Source organism: Ceratotherium simum, chromosome 18, assembly GCF_057802395.1.
Source record: "Ceratotherium simum simum isolate JZ-2026a chromosome 18, ASM5780239v1, whole genome shotgun sequence".
Classification (NCBI taxonomy): Eukaryota; Metazoa; Chordata; class Mammalia; order Perissodactyla; family Rhinocerotidae; genus Ceratotherium; species Ceratotherium simum.
The window spans coordinates 55,034,971-55,044,618 of NC_141917.1; positions in this window are offsets into that span (position 1 = coordinate 55,034,971).

Here is a 9,648-nt window from a genome sequence, read left to right on the forward strand (position 1 = left end):
CTTTACAGCCATTGTGATAGATCTGTTCCAGGAAGGAGCCACCATGTCAAATTCTTTAGGCAGTTAGTGAGGGAGGTCAAATGTCCTCAGAGAAAACAACCAAGGTAAAGAGATAGATTTCAGGGTGGCCAAATCTTGATCTCCCACAAGGGCATAGGAGGGGAACTATGCATTCTTATCTTAAAAGAGTGTATTCTTTACTTTAATGGTTAAGCAGATGTACAATGTATGTTTGATTGGCCATAAGTCAGGCTTTTATCAGTTTTGAACCTGAATAGTTACCCCATATACCCCAATATGTGAAAACCTCTTGTCTCATTATGGGTAGCATCACCAGATAAAATACAGGGCACCTACTTAAATTTGAAATTCAGATAAACAACGGTGTTATTGTAAGATTAAATTTTAACTGAGAGTCTTGTATTTCATCTGGAGATCCTACCCACAGGTATTTTTATTCGCTAAATCTGGCAACTCTGATTATAGGATATTGAGCATTCCTGGTGTGAAAGATGACATGAGTGGACCCATATTAAAACAGAGACGAGCAGCCATTTTGAAACTTGCAAATAGTTAGCCATTGATGATTAAGCAGCTAGTAACTACGAGGGATCAGAATTGGTCACCTCAAAATATCTCTCTGCCTGAAAGACACCTTGACTCCAACCCCCACTAACTGACCAAAAGAGTTTGGGATGGAAGGCCTGCCCCCGGAACAGGCCATCACAATAGACACCTCCAGGTATCTGGGAGGGTCCTTGCTAAGCCCATTCTTAGTTCTGGTTACCCTTTGTAAGAGACATTTACATTCATAAAGGAAATCTCCATTTGTAAAGGTTTCTTCTTCCCTGCACCAGGAAGAAGGGGAGGACGACATTACCCAGAAACTTATCAGAATGAAAGGAGAGGACCTAAATCTGCATGATAAACTTACCCATTGTTAACTGTGCTGTTTAGGCAATACGCTATCTGACTCCCACTAGGTTCCTGTACATAACATCTCCCTTCAGCTGAGGTTACCATGGTAATGGGTGTTTGAGCTACTTTTTTCAGGAATTGGAACCCCCTGTCCACTTCAGGCTGGTTGAGACCACCAACCCATCAACTGGGCCCACGCAGACATATGTCTGATAAGCAACCTTTTGACACCAAGAGGTTAAAATTCCACCCTCAGGGCATGCTAATGCCACCATTCTGTGAACATGCATCCTACGAAGAGGCATGAAGCTGACTACACTTGCACAGATCATCAATTACCTCATATCCCCTCACCTCCAATAATTTCAGACTACCTCTTCCCAGACCCCATATATATCCCTGAGCCTCTATACTCAGGGAAGCAGATTTCAGATTCATTCTCCCATTTCCTCACTTGGCTGCCTTGTGATTAATAAACCCTCTCCATCTACTGCAATCTCGTCATCTCAGTGTTTGGCTTTCTGGGCAGCAGGTAAAAACAGACCTGGTGCAGTAACAATTTCAGAAGAATTGCTTTGTATGTCTTATCTTCCAAACTGGACAAAACCAACAACATTAGAAGAAGTCACTAAGAATGAGAATATCCTGTTTGTAATGACTGATGAAATTGGACTTTGCTGATGACTGAATCACTAACCAATCAATGAAGGACCAGTCTAGACTTTTGCCTGATGACAGAATCTCAAGCCAATCTACGCAGCACAAATCTAGCCTTACCTCATCTAGCACTTGTCAACCTTCAAAAACAAAAACAGTTTAAGAGGCAAATCATTTATTTGGGATCAAAGAATTGCAATTCCTGGAGGACAGATTCAAGTAGAAACCCAAGCAGTGTCTCAATTACAGGAGAAGGGCTTGAGGTTTTTATGGGAAAAAGGGAGGAAGATGAGGTAAGTTGTATTAAAGATGAGTTCATTGGTGCTAGATGAGACCATATATATGCTATATGTATGTATGCATATAAACATAAATATGATCCATTTTGAGTGAATTGGCTACTAGCAAGCCACAGGGTTTTATCCTCCTGAGATGTTCTCATTAGCCTGCTCTTTGAAAAAGTATGATTCTTTCAATATAAGGTCCCTGTTGACTGCTTTCATTTTCACAGAAAAGTAAGCATCGTTTTTTTAAAAAGTTACCTATTGAACCCTCCAGGGAGGACTCCAAGCAGCACTGGTTAATGAGGACTTATTGTGGTTTTCCCTCCACCTCTGCCAACACTCCCTGTCCCCAGAAGGCCAGACTCAGGCTGCACAGCACACCTCCTTTCATGAAGTGCTGCCTCCCCAAGTGGAGGAAGCAGGTGGTAAGAGTCTAGCATCAGCTTGCAGGAAGCTGGGCACTTTTTAACTCTGTAAATACACTTCCCAAACATGGAAACCAGATCCTCCAACCTCCATCTCCCATCTCAACACCTGAGAAGATAGTTTTCCTCTCTTTAGTAGTGCTGTTTGTTCAATACCTGAGTCTATATAACTTGAATTCAAAGAGATCAAACTTTCAGATGGAGCAGAAACAATCCCTGAAGAAGCCCTGACAGTAACTAATCCCTTGGTACTAAATCAACAATCACCCTCATTTCTCAGCACACGAGATTAGTCCTGAAGGAAGTAAATTATATTAAAAATTTAAAAGTTACTACCTTAGAGACAGGCACCTCCACGCCCTAAGGATTCCTGGTATAAGGGGGAACGTTTATCGACCCTGACTGACTCTATTCATGAAAGACCCACCCTAAACTGTTCGGGGAAGAATTGAGAACAAGAGAGTGCTCCAGAGGGATAAGTTTGGGAGGGTCGGGGTGGAGGGGGTCCAGATGGGGACGCGTGTGTGTAACCTGATAATCGCTTCGCGCCATAGCAATTCGCGCCATAAAATGTAACTGTTTAAATGTTTTAAATTAGCCAATCATGTAAGACCGCGCCAACCTTTTCCCGCTTTGTGCTTCCAAACCCTATATAAGAGTTTGCCCTTTAAGGTCCGGGGTCGACTCCTCTGTCTCCTGCGAGAGATATGTGTCGACCCGGAGCTCCGCTTAATACACCTCTTGCGTTTGCATCAAGCTCGGTCTCCTGTGTCTGTGGGTCCGCGCCTTCCCGAGACTGGAGTTGGGGTTTCCTTTTTGGAATCCTACATTTGGGGGTTCGTCCGGGATCGGCGCGGTCACCCCAGACTCCGAAGACCCCTTGGAGGTAAGCCTGAGTGACTGGGTGTGTGAGTGTGTGCGGCGCCGCGAAGCATTATTTTGGTCTCGGTATCTGGGCAGCCGCCGCTTCGGGCTGTGAGGGCCAAGCGGCTGCAGTGGCAGACGTGCTGGGAACTGCAGGCTGCAACCCTGGGGGATGCCCCAAGGGACAAGGGGAGTCAGGAAAGCCTGACCACCACCCTTCAGGTGGAAAAAGAAACGGCACTCTTTTTCCCAGGGAGGATGCGGAAACCCCTCCCATCTGAAGCCGCCTTCGGTTGGTTTGTAGAGACGCCAACCGGGCGAGATTGTTTGTTTTGGTGTGTCTTTGATGTTCATTGTTCTGTTTTTGTTCGTCACGTGGACCTCATTTGACGGGATGAGATCCTACAGCTGGAGGACCTGCCTTCTCCCTGGACTACTGCAGATGATGAGATACGGGAACGCCTGACAAAAGCCGGCAAAAAGGTAAGATTTCTTACCACGTCAGCCTCCCGGAATCTCTATCTGCAGAGTCCGGCGGAAGGAAATGGTGAGAATTCTTTTCTCTTTCTAAATTTAGATTGGCAGGAGAAAATATTTGGGAAACTAGTTTCTTGGGCTTTTAGTGACTCTTGGTTTAAATTTGGTAGAGTACTCTTGGTTTTTGATCTTGATCCCTTTTCCTCCCAAAGGTAGTTTCTGTTTTTCTCTTGTCTGTGTCTTTTGTCATAAGAAGGGAATACCATAGGGTAGGACGCAGGCATAGGCCCTATTAGCCTGCTGTCCGGGCCGGCCCCACAGACTGGTGAGTTTGCGGGTCTCACCAGACCGGCGTCTACAAACTTTGCTGTGGGTTATTATGCACATGAAGTGAAGGTCATTGCCGAGGGCATCTTGGAAGCCAAAAAGGCCGCAAATTTAAGTGGGCGCGGGTCGAGCAGTTAAGAGCCATTAGGGCGCTCGCCAGTTTCAGAAGACTCCCGTGACAGGATAAGTTGGGTCACGGAACGGGGTAGATGACACAGGTTCCCCCGCCAACTGCAAGAAAAATGTCCGTGCAACGACGAGGTACTCTGTAAAAGCACACAGTCCCCAACCCTGCGGCACCTCCCCCCCCAGGTATTATTCTGGCTCCAAGAGACCTAAGGCGTGGCTAAAGCTGTCATTGTGCACATAAGAAAAAAAAAAAAAAACCGGATGAGGTTTTTCCTTCTGTCTTGTTCTGTGTCCTGAGAAAACTTGGCTTTGTGACCAGTGAGAATATTCTCCTTGGTCTCCACCATACAGAAGGTGCATTTACCGGGGTGCACCTTGGTGGCCAGTCGAGTACACTGGGGTTCCGAACTGTCTCTGTCCGGCTGTGCCAAGCTCTCAGGGGAGTCTGAATATCTTTGGGAGTGAATTCTGTGGATCATGGGGGCTACATCATCTGTGCCCTCACCAGGGATGCCTCTTGCGTCCATGGAAAAGATTTATTCTAAGCGTGAAAAGTTACCTCCGGGTCTTTCCTTAGAAAGGCTTATTGGTTCAAGTCACTATTAGAATAAATATACAAGTAAAGATCCCACTCGTCAATGGCCAGACGACAGATCCTTTGAATTGGAAAAACTTCTAAATTGGGGGAAAAAAAGTGTTTTGAGAGCTCTCACATAATTGCTTAATTGGTACCTAAAAATTAAGGCTAGAAAAAGGAAGGAAAAAATTTGACTAGTCTTAAGACCTTGACTCAGGTTACAATTGAGTTGAGAACATGTAAAAGTGTAAATGTTGATGAGATTATAAAGGTTGGAATGTTTGAGCTGATTTTGTATAGAGAGGTTGCATCAACCTTGCCTGAATATGTTTTAAAATGTCTGACTGGGAATGCTCCCCTGGTCCAAGATTATAAGACCAAGACCTATTGATAAAAATCTTAGTGATGACTGTGTTTAAAGGTATAAGAAGTGATGAAAACTGCATGAAATTTTGTAGGAAAAAAAATGATGGCTAATTTTATCTGAAGGCTTATGAAGTCTTGTAGTCAATCTAAATAATTATTGGGAATATGTAACTAAATAGTTGTAAAAAGATGAACGTTGGATGAACTTTATACAATAATTATGTGTTATGGTGGTTACAGCTTCCAAACTCTTTCTGGTAACTTAAAACTTTAGAGTTTTGCTAAATTTTATGATGGAAATTCTCTGAGTATCATCATTTCCAAATAAAATAAGATATTAGACATTGATTGCTAAATGTACATTTGTCTACTTTTGGCTTTTCATTACAGGAAAACTAAAAGATGTTTTAGGTCTATTGGTAAACATGTGTTTTATTAAAAGATTGTACTATAAAGTAACATATTTCTAGAAGTTATAAAGTGTTCATAAATTTTCCAATCCACAAAATGTTAATGTAAAAAAGTTTATAACTGCTTACTTAGTTTTTACTTAGAAGTCAAAGTCTATAAGGGTTAAAATTTCTAATTAATATATGTGATTGAAGCTACTAAAAAATTAAGAAAAATATGTCTGTGTACAAGAAAAGTAAGATATATAAAGAAGGAACAAAGAATGGAAATGTTTTGTTTGGTCGATTAAAAAAGATAAATTTGTCCTCAAGTACTAGAAGGGAAAAGAAAGACATGGGACAAATTCTGAATGTAAAAAGAAAGTTATAAGTTTGTGAAAGAGAAATTCTGGAAAAAGAGTTTTTACATGGTCAAGTTGGCTAAGATTAAAATAAATTTAATTAAATAAATGAGTTTTAATATCAAAAATAAGCTGGTACAAAATTATAATTTGGTCTTATTTTTCTTTAAAGATAATTTTCTTAAACTTGATAAAGAGGTTACAAAAGATTTTCTTTACCTTTGAGTGTCTACCTAAAAGACAAAAATTCTATGTTTTGTTAAAATAATTTCCTGTGTTCAAAAGACTGAGGTCTCTCTATTAAGGCTTTTTGGACTGTTAATGCTATGTTTGCTTTGACTGTTTATATTTTTGACAAGCTCCCCCAAAATTCATATCGTAAAGTCTTTTTTTACTTTTTCTTTGAGAATTTTCAAAGGGCCCTGGAACTTCTCAAAGGAATTTGCTCTCTTCCTATAAGGGGAAAGATACTAAACTTATTAGGCTGATTCAGTATGTTAAATTACATGGAAAAGATTGTCAGACAAGTGATGATAAGTCTGCTTAGGTGCTATTATGTGGGTAAATGTTATTGATATAGGTGTTTTAAAATTGTACAACATTACTGAAATGCTGATCTGTCCTGATTATCAGTCATAATTCTGGTTATTATTATTTTAAAATGTTGTATGTCACAAAATTAACCAAATTTCTCTGTCAATTGCCATTTTGAGGTCTTGTTCTTTACAGACTTATTTCTTTGCTCTAATGCTTTTGCAAAATGTTTCAACTTCAGAAAAATTCATAGAAAGGACTCTGACATTTACACTGAAGTACAGGCTTCTGATAAACTTTCTGATCATAAAACTGAACTTGATAAGAAATTACAGAAATCTGTTGGAGAGACTGATAACTTCATGAAGCTGCTAACAAAAGATTGGGATCAAGAATGGATTACACAGGACTGGACTGAATGAACTGATTATAATTTTTATGATTTTTCATTTGAAGTATTGCTGAATTTTTAATGTTTTGTTTTTTCAGATTTAAGAAAAACTTTTTCTCTTTTCTCCTGAGCTAGCTATGACTTATAGCAATTTGGTAAATAATACTTTTGTAAGTAAAATTGAAATGTTTATCTTTTTCTCTCTATCTGATCCCTCGAATTTGGAAACTCAGTGAGTATTGTTGTTTTCATGGCAATATAGTTATTTGCATAAGTTCAATAAGAATCTGTTCTCCTTGTAACAGGACACAATTGGAAAAAACTGGTTATATTACCAAGGTTATGACTGGAACATCATATTTGCGATATAACCATACAGCTTTTGAGGAATGAAGATTGGACTTTATGGAATAAAGCCACGTGGAAATATTGGCCTGGTACCTTGTGTTCCAAGCAGCACTTACCAGGATAAGTAAAGAATGTCACTTATCTGGCAGGTACAAGGAACCTTGAAATATTTTGGGGAAACCTCAGAATAGAGGAATTCACCCAAATTTATAGGTATTGCAGGCAAAGTCTGATGACAAAATCCTTGGCTTGGCTTTCCTGGCCTCGAGAGGCCTTTGAAGTTCAATGTGAGATTCCTTATAAAAAGTTCCAGCAAAGCAGATTTAAAAGAGCCTATGTGATCAATTGCTATTCTTGCTGTACTTATGTTAATAATTGGGCCAACTCTATCTTAATAAAAATGAGGGTAATTTTAGAGAGAAGAAAATTATATTTCAGTAAAAACTATAAAACTATAGTATACATTTGCAGATATTAGATCCTAGTTTTGTTAATTGTCTTTTGAGGTTTTTATTTTTTATATCTGTTGACTAGACTGGATCCTGATTTCTTCCAGTCTCCTGAAATATCTGGCTACAGATCTCCAAACTAACGTTTTTGATTTTTTCCATCATTTTCATTTGGAATCACTGAGAACTGAACCTGCCCTTTTTCCTGAAGCCTTACAAACTGAAGCTGATAGACTTAATACCATAATATAGGCGTAACCTTGAGAGCCCACCTGCATCACCACCTTCCAAAAGGAACTCAATTGAACTGATCTATCATCAGGACTATGAAATGTGTTCAGTGAGATAAAACAATCTACCAACTCAGCTTCTGGACTATGAAACTTCTTTAAGTTTCAAAAGGACTGTGAAACTTTTAGTTTCAAAGGCGGGACTGTGGGAGATCAAGATTTGGCCACCCTGAAATATATCTCTTTACCTTGATTGTTTTCTCTGAAGGACATTTGGCCTCCCGCAGTGCCTACTGGGCAAAGATGGCACAGACTGTTTAACTTAGTACGGGGAGCTTACTACGCCTTAAATGGCTCCAATCCTGAAATGACTAAAGCATGCTGGCTATGCCTAGCGGTCAGCCCCCCCCCTTCTTATGAAGGAATCGCCACCATGGGGGTCCATAATAACACCACGGACCACACGACTTGTCTTTGGGGCAAAGAAGGGCGGATAACCCTAACGGATGTGTCGGGGACCGGTTCAGGACTATGCTTAAGAAAAATTCCCCCGGGCTACCAGGCTCTATGTAATAAGACTGAAGTCAGCCTTCCGACCACTCCTGGTTATTTTTTGATACCAGGGCCCAATAGGTGATGGGCTTGCTCCACAGGCCTGACCCCCTGCATCTCAACTAGCGTATTCAAATCGTCACAAGATTTTTGCGTGCTTGTGCAGTTGGTGCCTAGAATTTATTATCTTACTGCCAATAGTTTCGAGGATGAATTTGACCAGAGATCCAGATTATGGAAAAGAGAACCAGTATCCCTCACCCTGGCTGTACTCCTGGGACTGGGAGTTGCCGCGGGCGTAGGGACTGGCACTACGGCCTTGGTCACAGGAGAAAGGGGATTAACTGCCTTGAGCAATGCTATAGATGAAGACCTCAGGACTTTAGAACAGTCCATCTCTAAATTAGAGGAGTCCCTCACCTCCCTGTCTAGAGTAGTGCTCCAGAATAGAAAAAGATTAGACATGAGGCAGCGAAGCAGGGAGGCGCAACAGAGCTGGTTTGAATCCTGGTTCACTAAGTCCCCCTGGATGACGACCTTACTATCCTCCCTAGCAGGACCCTTGCTGATTCTTTGTCTACTTTTGGTCTTCGGACCGTGTGTTTTCAATAGAATTACTGCTTTCATAAGAAAAAGGGTCAATGCAGTGCATGCTATGATGCTCCAACGCCATTACCAAGCTCTCCCACGCAATGAGCCACTGATAGTAGACACCGAAAACTAAGTTCTAAGATTAGAACTAGGGACAAAAGAAGAAGTGGGGAATGAAGGAAGTAAATTATATTAAAAATTTAAAAGTTACTACCTTAGAGACAGGCACCTCCACGCCCTAAGGATTCCTGGTATAAGGGGGAACGTTTATCGACCCTGACTGACTCTATTCATGAAAGACCCACCCTAAACTGTTCGGGGAAGAATTGAGAACAAGAGAGTGCTCCAGAGGGATAAGTTTGGGAGGGTCGGGGTGGAGGGGGTCCAGATGGGGACGCGTGTGTGTAACCTGATAATCGCTTCGCGCCATAGCAATTCGCGCCATAAAATGTAACTGTTTAAATGTTTTAAATTAGCCAATCATGTAAGACCGCGCCAACCTTTTCCCGCTTTGTGCTTCCAAACCCTATATAAGAGTTTGCCCTTTAAGGTCCGGGGTCGACTCCTCTGTCTCCTGCGAGAGATATGTGTCGACCCGGAGCTCCGCTTAATACACCTCTTGCGTTTGCATCAAGCTCGGTCTCCTGTGTCTGTGGGTCCGCGCCTTCCCGAGACTGGAGTTGGGGTTTCCTTTTTGGAATCCTACAGTCCCAGAGGTGAGAGCTCATTTAGGTGATCACATTAGGATTGACATAGACAACACTATTTCTATTAATGG